General features: G+C 37.4%; 1 protein-coding gene across 1 annotated transcript in view; it reads left to right on the top strand.

Annotated features, from left to right (window-relative positions):
- The first annotated feature begins 1,963 nt into the window (after positions 1-1,963).
- Positions 1,964-14,026, top strand: part of LOC115455553 (GAS2-like protein 3) — a 121,254-nt gene continuing 109,191 nt past the window's right edge. The window contains exon 1 of the mRNA XM_037447564.1: positions 1,964-2,255. The gene's annotated coding sequence lies outside the window, so the exon portion shown is untranslated. The remainder of the gene's footprint in view (positions 2,256-14,026) is intronic.

Raw genomic sequence — 14,026 nt, 5'->3', positions numbered from 1 at the left:
CTTTATCTGACGTAATGGTAATAAATCATAAGCCTTGAATGTTGAAATAATTAAGAAATAAAAGACAGCTGTCTTCATCCTTTCTAGAGATTTATATTTTTTTATATTGACAATTTTACGGTCTACATTTAACTGATTAGTTATCTACAAGACTACGTGCTTATGAACGTCATCTCAAAATCGTTACAATCTTTTTGGAGATAAGCGAAGAAAGACATACAAAATGCAGATTTATTCATTTATGTAATGTGTAGACTAGGTAGTATTTAGACGTGCCAGACACACTACACGTAAAGAATTGTATGAAGAAAATAGAAATGGCACCGCGACATCTGATAGAGAGATGATAATGTTGAATGATAATAAAAGATACAGTCGGACGCTACGAGCTGGCGCGCGCACATGATTATGACAACTATAGAAAGCAAATCTCATTTTATATTAAACCTGTGACGACTTTACGCGCGGAATTTTATTTGCAACTAGCTTTTGCTCGCGGCTCCGCTCGCGTTATAAAGTTTTTCAGGCTAAAGTTTTCCATTATAAAAGTAGTAGTTTCCCGGGAGCCTATGTTCTTCCCAGGGTCTCAAACTGTCTCCATACCAAATTTTATCTTAATACGTTGGGTAGTTTTTGAGTTTAAGACTTTCAGGCAAACGGATACAGCGGGGGACTTTGTTTTATAATATATTTTTTTTGAACTTTTTAAGAGGAATAATCCCGACACATACATCATTGTTGCATAACTTTAACCGTTTACGCAGCGCACGCAACGGAAGCTCTCAAAACGAATAAATTGTCCCCGTATTTGTAACATGTTTCATTACTGCTCCGCTCCTATTGGTCATAGCGTGATGATATACAGCCTATAGCACCCCACAAATAAAGGGCTATCCAACACAAAACGAATTTTTCAGTTCAAACTGGTAGTTCCTAAGATTAGCCATTACTGCTCCGCTCCTTTGGTCATAGCGTGATGATATATAACTTAGAGCACTCCACGAACAAAGGGCTATCCAACGCAAAAAGAATTTTTCAGTTTGGACCGGTAGTTCCAGAGATTAGCCATTGCTGCTCCGCTCCTATTGAGTATACCGTGATGATATATAGCCTATAGCAATCCACAAATAAAGGGCTATCCAACGCAAAAAGAATTTTTCAGTTTGGACCGATAGTTCCTAAGATTAGTAAACAAATATAATGAGAAAGCTTTGAACTGCTAAGCTATCGGGAGTTACACGTGTCATTGTGAGTCAACCATAAAAGATAGACATATGCTGTCGTGGGATATTTTTTACATAATTTTAAGGAGAACATTTCCGTCATACATGATTTCTATGTAGCTTTAACCATTAAGGTTGCACACGCGACGGAAGCTTAAAAAATGGAGTAACTTCTCCCGTTTTCCCAACATTTCCCTTCACTGCTCTGCTCCTATTAATTGTAGCGTGATGAAAAGTATACTATAACCAGCACAGGAGTATGAAAAATAATTGTACCAAGTTTCGTTAAAATCCGTCGAGTAGTTTTTGTTTCTATAACGGTTATACAGACAGACAGACAGACAGACAGACAAAAATTTTACTAATTGCATTTTTGGCATCAGTATCGATCCCTAATCACCCCCTGATAGTTATTTTGGAAATATATTTCATGTACAGAATTGACCTCTCTACAGATTTATTATAAGTATAGATGTTAACTGCTCATCGTCGTATTTTTTTTAATGACAGCAATTTCGTTTATTATAGATGGTAAAAGCTACATTGATATCGGTTTAGCCATTCTCGCATGTCAAAGGGAAATAAAATAAAAATATTCTTACTTACATAGGCAAGTTTATTTTTTTCGCATTCTCAACAATATTTTTTAATATAAAGTATGATTTTGTTTTTACTTAATGTAAAATTAAAAATTATTCCTAATTTCCAGGCTACCATGAAATAATAATATGGTACAAGGATAACAAATTAAAATCAGTTGAATTACGAGCGGCGAAGTTCGACAAATCCAAGCGTCGAAGGGTATTCCAGTTTGGAAGTCATATCGCACGGCAACGCCGGAGCGCGCGCACGTGTCACAGTGTCTCCGCGAACCCGCCGCGCGAACTACTTCGCGAAATATAGCAATTGTTTCGCTTAATAACAGTACGTAGACATTAATTAATATTTTGTGAGTGAGAGTTGATGACGTCTGGTCATTCTAGTGGAACTGCAGTTATGTGAGGTGGTTGCTCGGTACGAGAATATTTTTGGGTGAGTTTAATTTCTTTTACACGCGATGTATTAAAAAAATAAACTTTGATATCTTTTTCAATTAATGTAGGGTATAGGACCCGATTTCATTATCTTAACGATCCGAATAATGTGGAAGAAAGTTAACTACCTACCTACTTAATTGAATGCGGAATATTGTGTTTACATTATTCTCAATGTCGATGCATTTTTATAACGTTTAATAACAACGGTGTTTTTAATGTAGGGTATTTGAATTATTTTGTGACAGTAATATTCGACTTCAACGTGTTAAAATTGAAATTGGAAATATAGCTATTTGGCCTATAGGTTGGAATAAATGCAGTGCGTAGTACTGCGGGTATGTATTTAGTTGTTATATTTTATGCACTTATGTATAAGCTATAAAGATTATATTGCGATGAGCTGTGGTTACATACGATTTTCTTTTACTATTTCTATTAGGTATGTGATAATTCGGATCATTTTTTTTGGGGAACATTTCAATAAAGTTTTCTTTTAGGAAATTGATGTATTATTAGAAATTAATTTGAATTGCAGTAATTGAAAATATTAATTCAATTTGAATTAGGTAGTTTAGAGGTGAAGTCTTTATTTCCGAATACTAACTTGTGAAATATATTTCCATATATGCAATGTTTATATTATGCACCCCATGATGACGATAGCGGGCTAGTCTGTTCTATAAAAGACATAAATTCCAATATTGGACAGCCATTGATGACGGTTTTTGGAACGAACAAAACTAATTTGACTTCTTATAATCTATGATGTACCAGGGGAACATAGATTAAAATGTACTGTAAATGCACGTTACAGTCATCGTAATAGCAGTCCGGTAACGTTCATTGCACCGGCGTTGATAGCAGTGCCGTAATGTTAATCTATGTTTTTGTTTGGACGGCTGACCGTCAGCTGTCAGGTAAAAACCAGGTAACTTTAATGGCTCTGGAACTTTTCTATTGTTTACATTACAATTGAATTCATTGTTATTCTGCAAGGAAGGTTTGAAACGGCTACGGAGCAAAAATTATACTTCTTTTTTAGACGTGGTATTTTTTCCAAATTGCACTAAGTGTAAGTAAGCATTGTTGATTTCACTAAATTAGTCTTCAGACATATTTTATACTACAGGCAAGTTCCAATTCCCTCTTCAATAATCTTTGGTTAAAAAAAATTATAATATATTTTTGACTGCGTATAACAAACACATAAATTAATAACAAACACATTAATGAACACTAGAGAGGAAATAACAAAATTACCAAGCGAAAATATTGACAGGTCGTAAGTCGAAAAACACCCATACAAAAAACTATTACAATCCGAAAAGTAAGTAATTGAATCTGATATAAAGTTCAATTATTTTTTGGATTGTAGTGGTTTTTGGAAAGTTTTAATTTTGTTTTTTTATTAGTTATAAAACACATTTAATTTAAACCAATGTTAAATAATAAAAAAAAAAACATCCTTTTTTATTTGGAGGAGACCCCTGATGCATCTTATCACACCAATAAATAAATAAATCTTCGATATTCATGTTCAAAGAACAATGATTTTAATGTCAACCACGAAGGCTGCGAAGTTTTCGAATAGCAGGGAGAAAATTATAATATGGAAACCGCGATAAAATCAATCAAATTCGAGTAAACATAAGAAATCATTACGCTGAAGCTATAATAAATCGAAAACAAAAAATCATGAAAATCTTTTTTTTAATTATTTATGGGTGCCTGACCGAGTCTTAGAATTGTAATAAAATTAAATGGGACTATTTCAAGGATATTCTATGCTCCTTTTTCCGCATTTAGCCCGTAGTAGGGTGGGTCGTTGTGCGTGATTTCAAAGATATACAAAATCCAACGTAAAAAAAATATTTAAATTGAACCATGGAGCTAAAAATGATCGCTGAACAAATATACAAATTACGACAAATAGATTACATACCTCTTTCATTTGAAGTCGGTTAATAAATTAGTAGCAATCAGCCACAAAAATAAATTCAAAACTAGAAATCACTTACAGATGTTAAATTAAATTGATTTATTTTTGTTTGTGAAATAAAAATGCATTTTATTTTATTTTTGTGACGAAAAGAAGTATTGATAAGAACACAAAAGTGGACAGGCAATTTGAGATTTTGAATAGTTCAGTTATTTATGTGGGTAACTTGTACATAAAAGTTAATTAAATTCTTCAAACATTTTCGAATCCAGCTTCTACGGTTTCTTTCATAATCAAGTTGAAGATATTGTTACCCTTTCCTTTCCGTTAAGTACTTCGATACTTACCCCTTGTGTATTAGTTATTAGCGTCACTAATCAGTGCCTTAATTAATAACCGCTTTGTCATGTTGTTAGTCGTTACTTTATTATTTTTAAAGTGACAAAACACAGATTAGCATTTAAGCACATTTTTTTTAATGGAGGGTGGAAATAATATTTAAATTTTCACGATGATACACATTTATATTTAAAAATAAAAACGTTTCACTTATGGATTCTTCGATCTGTAGTTCGAAGTCTGTACCTCACCGGCCAGGCTCGACGAAATGCCAATGTTCTTTACACTAAAAAACGATGTACTTACAACCGATTTAAAAAAAAGATGGTGTTCAGTTAGTTGTAATTTTTGTTTGCCCGTTTAGCGAAAATGTTTATCCCGTGGTGCGATTTAAAAAAGTTCGTTTTTATTTTACCAGCCACTCCCTTATATTGAATTGAATGAACCGACGTAAATTGTCTTAAATTAAGTTGGTTTCCGAACTGAGTAAAACTTGAAAAGGTTGGCGGTACCAAAGAAAGAAAGAATGGCGCAATTAGCATATGTAAGTTTGCCGTACCTGGCATGAGAGGCGACAGAACTGCGTGGTTGCTAATTTTAGACTGGACATCCATACGAGCGTAGTCCTTGGATGGGGGGACAGTCACTACACTTTCTGTATTTAAATTGAGGAACATCTATTATGTTTTCTATTGTCTACATTTTTTAAACAGAATGACATAATGATTTAGTCTGATGTTCAGGTTTTGGCTCATAGGCAGTAAGTAGTAACATCTGCTGGATTTTGAATTACAGTAGATATTGCATGTGCATCGCTCTTGCTTCCCCAAAATGACAATGTGGTAAATCCCATGTTATTAAGCTGCTTATAATATCTTTTAATGCTTGAAGTTCTCATAACCGTTGATGTTTCATCCTCTACCAGTGACCATCCCGTGTCTAGGTTCGAAACCCGTTAACGGGTTGCCCTTAGCGGGGTCGCTTAATTTTCAAGAGTTCCGTGCGCTTAAAGCGTTCATCCAAAACTCCATTGTGTTTGTATAAGCAGGCCCTTGTCAGGCTACCACACGTTCTTAAAAAAAATAATTTAAAACGGACTTCCGGAAAAAAACTTTTAAAATTAGGCATTATAGTAAAATTAATTTATTTTATAATGAATTTTAAATATAACTCTGGTGACACATCGCTTTGTGTAATAAAAATAATATTGTATTTTATATTCTAATTTTAATCGATCAGCTTCTATTGGATATTTCCAATAGAATACCAAACTGTTACGAAATCCTAAATTCAAATACATGCAGTAGTTATTTATGCCACAGTTTGTAAAATTTATTCGTCCTTTATTACTCGGTGCATTCTTTAGCCGTTCTATTTTCACACTAATGATGCAATTAGTTGTGAATGATTGCATATCGCAGTGATTGGCGAATGTGACTTAATTATAATTGATATTTATTGTGGTGAATTGTTACTTAATGTTTTATACCTTTTATTGCATTTCTAAACACGTCATCAAGATCCTAATAAATAATTAACAATAATCTATAAATTACATTAATTGTATTCTAGGATTTATTTTTATGAGTGATTTCAATTTAGTAATGGGTAATATTAGTATGTGACTTCATTGTAAATAATAAAAGGGGAATTCTAGATGGTAAATCCTAAAGTAGATATGAGGCAGCTTCCGCTTTTATATGTCCTGAAATAGTTGATAACACGTTGTAACGTTACCAAATATACTAATATATTATACTCTGTTAACGTTACTATTGTCTTTCTAAATAGTCTGTGGTTATAATGCGAATGATTAACGCCCTCGCAATTAGAACTACCAATGAGCATCATCGTTGCAATGAATTGTCATTGCACTGACGTACGTCCGAATGGCGCCTGCATAAATAGGCGTGCAACGCGACCTCCCGCCTTTTTTAACTATTATCTTTGGCCGTGGCACTACATATTGTCACACACATCGTTGTTCCCGCTAGGGTTCTTCTTCTTCTTCTTCCTCACGGCGTGCCCTTTCCTCTACGGCGTGCCTGCTGTACGGTGCGGATCACGGTGCCGTAGCAGACAGACGGGAGAGCTGCCTCCCGACCACGTCCAGCTGCGCACCACCATCGTCGGGTGTGCTGACCCCGACCGACTGCCGGCGAGCTGCCGCCGGAGCCGACCACGTGCACACTACCAACGTCGCGGGAGCTGACCCCGACCACGTGCACACCCTGCTCACCCACGTGGCCTTCCAACTGCCCGGCGAGCTGCCGCCGGAGCCAGCCACGTGCAACATCTACGTGCCGTTCGCCTGGATCGGAGTTCCCCAGGTTCTTCTTCTTCTTTACGGCGTGCCTTCTATTATACGGCGTGCCTTCTTCCTCACGGCGTGCCCTTTCCTCTACGGCGTGCCTGCTTGTACGGTGCGGATCACGGTGCCGTAGCAGACAGACGGGAGAGCTGCCTCCCGACCACGTCCAGCTGCGCACCACCATCGTCGGGTGTGCTGACCCCGACCGACTGCCGGCGAGCTGCCGCCGGAGCCGACCACGTGCACACTACCAACGTCGCGGGAGCTGACCCCGACCACGTGCACACCCTGCTCACCCACGTGGCCTTCCAACTGCCCGGCGAGCTGCCGCCGGAGCCAGCCACGTGCAACATCTACGTGCCGTTCGCCTGGATCGGAGTTCCCCAGGCCAGTGACTCTTGTTGCATAACACCAGCAACCAGTACCGAGTGTAACGCGGAGGTGTGAAAATAAAGCTCGTACCACGTAATAACCCTGAGTTTTCAATTGTCTCTCCTAACTATCTGCGGGCAGGCAACTCAACCGCCGCAGTGGCGCCTAATTTAGTTATTACGTGGGTTTTTTGCATCTCCAAATTACTACTCGGTACTCCTCACAGTCAGGTTGCACAGTCTACTACTGTGTAAGCGAACGGTCACCACTAATTGCGAACAGGTGAGTCAGTTTTCTTTCCATAAGTGAAGTGTAAAAAAACGTGTTAAAGTGCTATAAATTTAATAATCATTCGTAAGTGCATTGTTCGCAATTTTTGTCTGACTACCCTCCAATTTTTTTTTCTCGTAATAATTTCTCAACTTTAATTTAACTTATTAGTTCTCATATATCCATTATTAATCTATTCAATTGCAATCTTTATAATGGCCACTCACCCAATTACTTTTTTTCTATTAAATAAAAACGAACTTAGCTATGAGGTTATGATCCGTGGTGAAGACCCGGGTACTACAGTATTGCAATTACGTAAACAGATTCATAAATTATCAATTTTATATCCATCCGATGATATTGATGAATCAGGAATAGATGTTAATATTGACTTAAATGGTTTAAATTTGTCCCTTGCAGAATTTAAATCCAAACTACTAAACCTAGAAACTAAATTTGATCAAAGTATTTTTAAACGCATTACTGCTTTGTCAAATCATATATATCATAGAATACGTAGAATTAAACCCTTAACTTCTGACGACAAAAAATCTTTACATTCCATTCTTAGTGATTACAATAATTTAGATAATAGACTCAATAAGTTAAACTCAAGTATAGATTCAAATTTACCCACATCTGCCGATAATATTCAAGTTGCACCTTATTTATGCGAGCGCATTCGTATGTCCGATTTTAGACTATTGAAATACGATGGTTCTACTTGTGTTAGGATATTGTTGCAAAAAGTCGAGGATTTTAAAACTTGTAGAAATATATCCTCTACGGATCTCTTAAAATGTGCTACCGAATTTTTTATGGTAATGCCTTACATTGGTTCCGTAATGTTAGGAATAAAATTAAAGATTGGGACCAATTGTCTAAATTGCTGATAGAGGATTTTGGTCAGTTCGATTACGACTATCGTTTAGTGTCAGAAATTCGCAATCGTACACAAGATGAATCTGAAAACATTACTATTTATTTATCTATAATGTCAGAACTTTTTTCTCGTCTTTCTAAAAAATTATCTGAATCTGAAAAATTAGAAATCTTACTACATAATATTCGGCCTTGTTATTCTAATGTTATTGCTTGTTCTACAATTTCCACTATCGAAGAACTTCGTTTGGTCTGTAAAACTTTTGAAAATGTACAATGTATGACTGCACAATATCACAAACCACCACCTATTACTAATAACACTTTAGCTCCCGATTTGGCATACAAAAATAAATATAATAAATACACTAATAACCAAATTAATAAATTTACACGATATCATAATTCTAATAAATCTAATAATTTTAATCAACAAACAAACACACAAACTAACCCTATATATACATCTACTAATCCAAGTAAACCGGTCGGCCGCTTATCGCCCGAGAACAAAAGCCACTCAGGTAGGAACTGTCCCCGCTGCCGCACTAATGACCATACGCTAGCAAATTGTAAACAAGACAGATTTCCGATTTGTTTTAAATGCGGTACTAAAGGTGTTATTTTTCCTAATTGTGTGAAGTGTCATTCTAATTCGAGTCCAAAAAACTTGTAACGCCAGATTGTTGTGATGTTATTACTTCTAAAAATAATAATTTCGATAAAGAAGACTGGGAACATTGGCTTTCCACTATTAAAATATTTTTTTCTACTTATAATATTACTTCAATCTGGGAACGTAAACCTGATAATGATTCACGTCCATATGTGAACGTAAAAATTGGTGAAATTTCTATTTGTGCTTTATTAGATTCTGGTTCTTCAGTGACTATACTGGGGAACAATTCACACAAATTATTGGTATCAGCCGGTTTTAAGTTGTGCCCACGCAATAGTGATACATACTTTGTTGCCGCGGGTGGTCAACGGTTGTATCCTATAGGTTTTATTAACATTCCAATTAGTTTTGAAAATAATTTTCACATTCTTAAAGCTTATGTGATACCTTCTGTGTCATCATATTTAATATTAGGTGTTGATTTTTGGTCGAAGTTTGAAATTTGTCCCAAATACTTAAAATCCATAACCATGGGTAATTCTGAAACTAGTAGCATTTCTTTTGTAAAGGATAACACCGCTAAATTGTTATCGTATGATGATTTAACTAAATCACAGCGTCTAAGCGCTGACAATACTATTGAACTATTTAATTCTATTTCTGCTGAAAAGCGAGGTCTAGGCAGAACACATCTCATCACACACCACATTGACACTGGCAACTCACCGCCAATACGACAGCGTTACTATAGACTTTCTCCAGAAAAACAACGTGTGTTATGTAATGAGTTGGATGAAATGTTAGCACTCGGTGTTGTAGAACCCTGTGAGAGTCCTTGGTGTTCACCTGTTTTACTAACGCCTAAAAAAGATGGAAAATTGAGATTTTGCTTGGACAGTCGTAAATTAAATTCAGTTACTAAAAAAGATGCTTATAAATTACCATATATGTCAGAAATTTTAGATAATTTGAGTAATGCTTGTTACTTAAGTTCTATTGATCTTTCGAAAGCGTTTTGGCAAATACCTATTGAGAAATGTGATCGCGATAAAACAGCATTTTATATACCATCTCGAGGTTCGTTTAGGTTCGTAACTACTCCTTTTGGTCTTACCAACGCGCCTGCTACTCAACAACGGCTAGTTGATATTTTATTTTATGGCCCTGAATTTGAGAATTCTGTTTTCGTTTTCTTAGATGATATAATTGTTGTGTCACCTAACTTTGATCACCATATGGCTATGCTTTTACGCGTCCATAATAAATTAAAATCTGCAAATTTGACTATTAACTTTACTAAATCAAATTTTTTCCGTACTGAACTTAAATATTTGGGTTATGTTGTTAATTCTAATGGTCTTCAAGTCGATCCTGGTAAAGTCGATGCCATTCTTAATTTCCCTGTACCTACCAATCCTAAGGAAGTTAAACGTTTTCTAGGCACTGCATCTTGGTATCGTAGGTTTGTTCCAAACTTTAGTTCTATTGCTGGTCCCCTCAATAAACTTACTTCTACAAGTAAGAAGGCTAAACCCTTCATTTGGTCTCTAGAGGCGGAAGAATCTTTCAATAAACTAAAGGATTGTCTAGTTCAAGCCCCAATATTGTCATGTCCCAATTATGATCTGCCTTTCGAAGTTCACACAGATGCTAGCGATTATGGTGTTGGTGCTTTGCTCACACAAACTATTGATGGCGTAGAACATCCTATTGCCTATATGAGTAAATCACTGTCCCCTCAGGAGCGTAATTACAGCATTACTGAACGCGAAGCTTTAGCAGTCGTAGTTGCTTTGGAACACTGGCGATGTTATCTTGAAACTGGTACAAAATTTACTGTCTACACAGATCACTCAGCTCTAAAATGGTTTCTAAACCTTAACAACCCTACTGGACGGCTTGCTCGCTGGGGTGTCCGTCTCTCTGCATTTTCATTTGATATCAAACATCGTAAAGGTTCTGATAATGTTATTCCTGATGCTTTGTCTCGTTCTTGTCCTATGCAGCTTAGTGCTATAGATACTTCCATAAATACTACAAATACAGCTGATGAATGGTACCTAAATATCTTTCACGGTTGTCAAAATTCTCCAACATCATTTCCTAATTACATTATAAAAAATAATCGTCTTTATCGTTATATGAAATCTAAATGTGTTCTAAATACTGAATTTGAATGGAAGGAAGTTGTACCTCAGGAACTTCGGTCATCTATTATTTCCGAAAACCATAGTAACCCTTTAGCTGGACATCTAGGTATTTTTAAAACATACAGAGAGGCGGCACAAAAATACTACTGGCCAGGAATGCATTCTAGTGTAGCCGATTTTGTCTCTTCTTGCGATATTTGTATTTCTCACAAACATCAAAACCACTCCACCTTGGGTGAAATGGGCAGACCTAAGTCATGTTCCAGACCATTTCAAATGCTAAGTATAGATCTCATTGGACCTCTACCTTGTACTAGAAAACAAAATTGTTATATCTTTGTAGTTACTTGTTGTTTTCCAAATATTGTCTACTTTTTCCATTAAAACGCTACCGCGGAAATTATTACAAAAATTCTAGAAGAAAATGTTTTCCTTGTACATGGCATTCCATCAACCATTCTTATGGATAATGGAAGGCAATTTATTAGCTCAACCTTGAAACATATGTTAGAAAAGTACAAAGTTCCAAACATACATTTTACACCTAAATATACTCCTCATGTAAACACTGTCGAACGCTACAACAAGACTATCATGACCGCTATTTCCACCTTTATTGAAAATGATCAGCGAGTATGGGATCTCTTGATTCCCTAAAATACAATTCGCGATTAACAACTCAGTTAATGAGGTTACTGGCTACACTCCCTCGTTTCTAGTGCATGGTCGTGAATTAGTCACTTGTGGTTCACACTACATAGACACTAACGTGGACCAGGACATTGTTTTTCATACCTCGAGATCATTATGCTGAAAACTTAGGCGTATTATCTAGTATATTTAACAAAGTTCAGTCTTTACTTTTGCAAGCGCATAAAAGGAATAGTGCTAACTATAACTTAAGGAAAAAACCTGCTGAATTTAATGTTGGTGATGTAGTATGGAGAACATTTTATCAAAGTGATAAAGATAAACATTTTAATAAAAACTTGCACCTAAATATATTAAATGTGTAATTGTTGCTAAAAATCACCTTTAGTTTATGATTTGGCTGATATGAACGGTAATCCACTTGGTACCTGGCATATCAAAGACTTGAAACTTACTAACTATAAATATTAAACTATACTTTTTTTTACAACTATATTATCTACCATTTAAAATATTATACTTTTATTTAAAATTTTAACTAACTAATTATACACTATTTCTATAACTTATACAAACATTTCACATTTTCACTTCACCACGATATCTGTGCGACATACATAGTATCTTGCCATTTTATAACATCTTCTACTTAGTATTTCGAATTTTGTAGTATGGTACAAATATTCTTTTGTTGTTTTAGGAGAGTCTTTGAATATTATAAAGTACTTTCTGGTCAACAGGGTCTCGATCAAATATTTTGATGCTAGACAGTTTGTTAGAGATGAATGTTAGGGGATGTAATGAAAGGATGAAATAACAAGAATGCTAGGTAGGCAGACGGATTTTACTTATATTTAGATATAAGTAAAACCCTGGTCTTTTCGGCGGGGTACTGTAACGTTACCAATTATACTAATATATATATACTCTGTTAACGTTACTATTGTCTTTCTAATTACTCTGTGGTTATAATGCGAATGATTAACGCCCTCGCAATTAGAACTACCAATGAGCATCATCGTTGCAATGATATGTCATTGCACTGACGTACGTCCGAATGGCGCCTGCATAAATAGGCGTGCAACGCGACCTCCGCCTTTGAACTATTATCTTTGGCCGTGGCACTACATATTGTCACACACATCGTTGTTTTCCCACTAGGGTTCTTCTTCTTCTTCTTCCTCACGGCACGTGCCCTTTCCTCTACGGCGTGCCTGCTGTACGGTGCGGATCACGGTGCCGTAGCAGACAGACGGAGAGCTGCCTCCCGACCACGTCCAGCTGCGCACCACCATCGTCGGGTGTGCTGACCCCGACCGACTGCCGGCGAGCTGCCGCCGGAGCCGACCACGTGCACACTACCAACGTCGCGGGAGCTGACCCCGACCACGTGCACACCCTGCTCACCCACGTGGCCTTCCAACTGCCCGGCGAGCTGCCGCCGGAGCCAGCCACGTGCAACATCTACGTGCCGTTCGCCTGGATCGGAGTTCCCCAGGCCAGTCTTCTTGTTGCATAACGAGCGTACCTTCTATTATAAAGCGTACCACGTAATAACCCTGAGGCGTCCACTTTCTCTACAGCGGGCCTGCTTCTACGGTGCGGATCACGGTGCCGTATGAACAGACGGGAGAGCTGCCTCCCGACCACGTCCAGCTGCGCACCACCATCGTCGGGGTGTGCTGACCCGACCGACTGCCGGCGAGCTGCCGCCGGGCGACCACGTGCACACTACCAAAAATCGCGGGCTGACCCCGACCACGTGCACACCCTGCTCACCCGTGGCCTTCCAACTGCCCGGCGAGCTGCCGCCGGAGGCAATACACGTGCAACATCTACGTGCCGTTCGCCTGGATCAGGTTCCCAGGCCAGTGACTCTTGTTGCACAACACCAGCAGCACCAGTACCGAGTGTAACGCGGAGGTGTGAAAATAAAGCTCGTACCACGTAATAACTGAGTTTTCAATTGTCTCTCTAACTATCTGTGGCAGGCTCTCAACCGCCGCAACGTATACGATACATGTCATCATAATAGTAATAATGTTTTATGATTGTGTCTTCGGATAAATATTACATAATATTATCTGGGTACATACATAGTTAAATGAAATCAGTCCGATAAGTATGTTTTCGGAAGTAAATTGAATATTGACAAGTTACGTGTCCTAGGGGCTAGGGCAGCAGAATCTTTGTGGCAGTTAATTGAATGTTTACGGTGGCCGGTGGCGGA

This window comes from Manduca sexta, chromosome 7 (genome assembly GCF_014839805.1).
Source record: "Manduca sexta isolate Smith_Timp_Sample1 chromosome 7, JHU_Msex_v1.0, whole genome shotgun sequence".
Taxonomy (NCBI): Eukaryota; Metazoa; Arthropoda; class Insecta; order Lepidoptera; family Sphingidae; genus Manduca; species Manduca sexta.
Note: the sequence above shows the minus strand (reverse complement) of the source record. Positions and strands in the feature narration are given on the sequence as shown.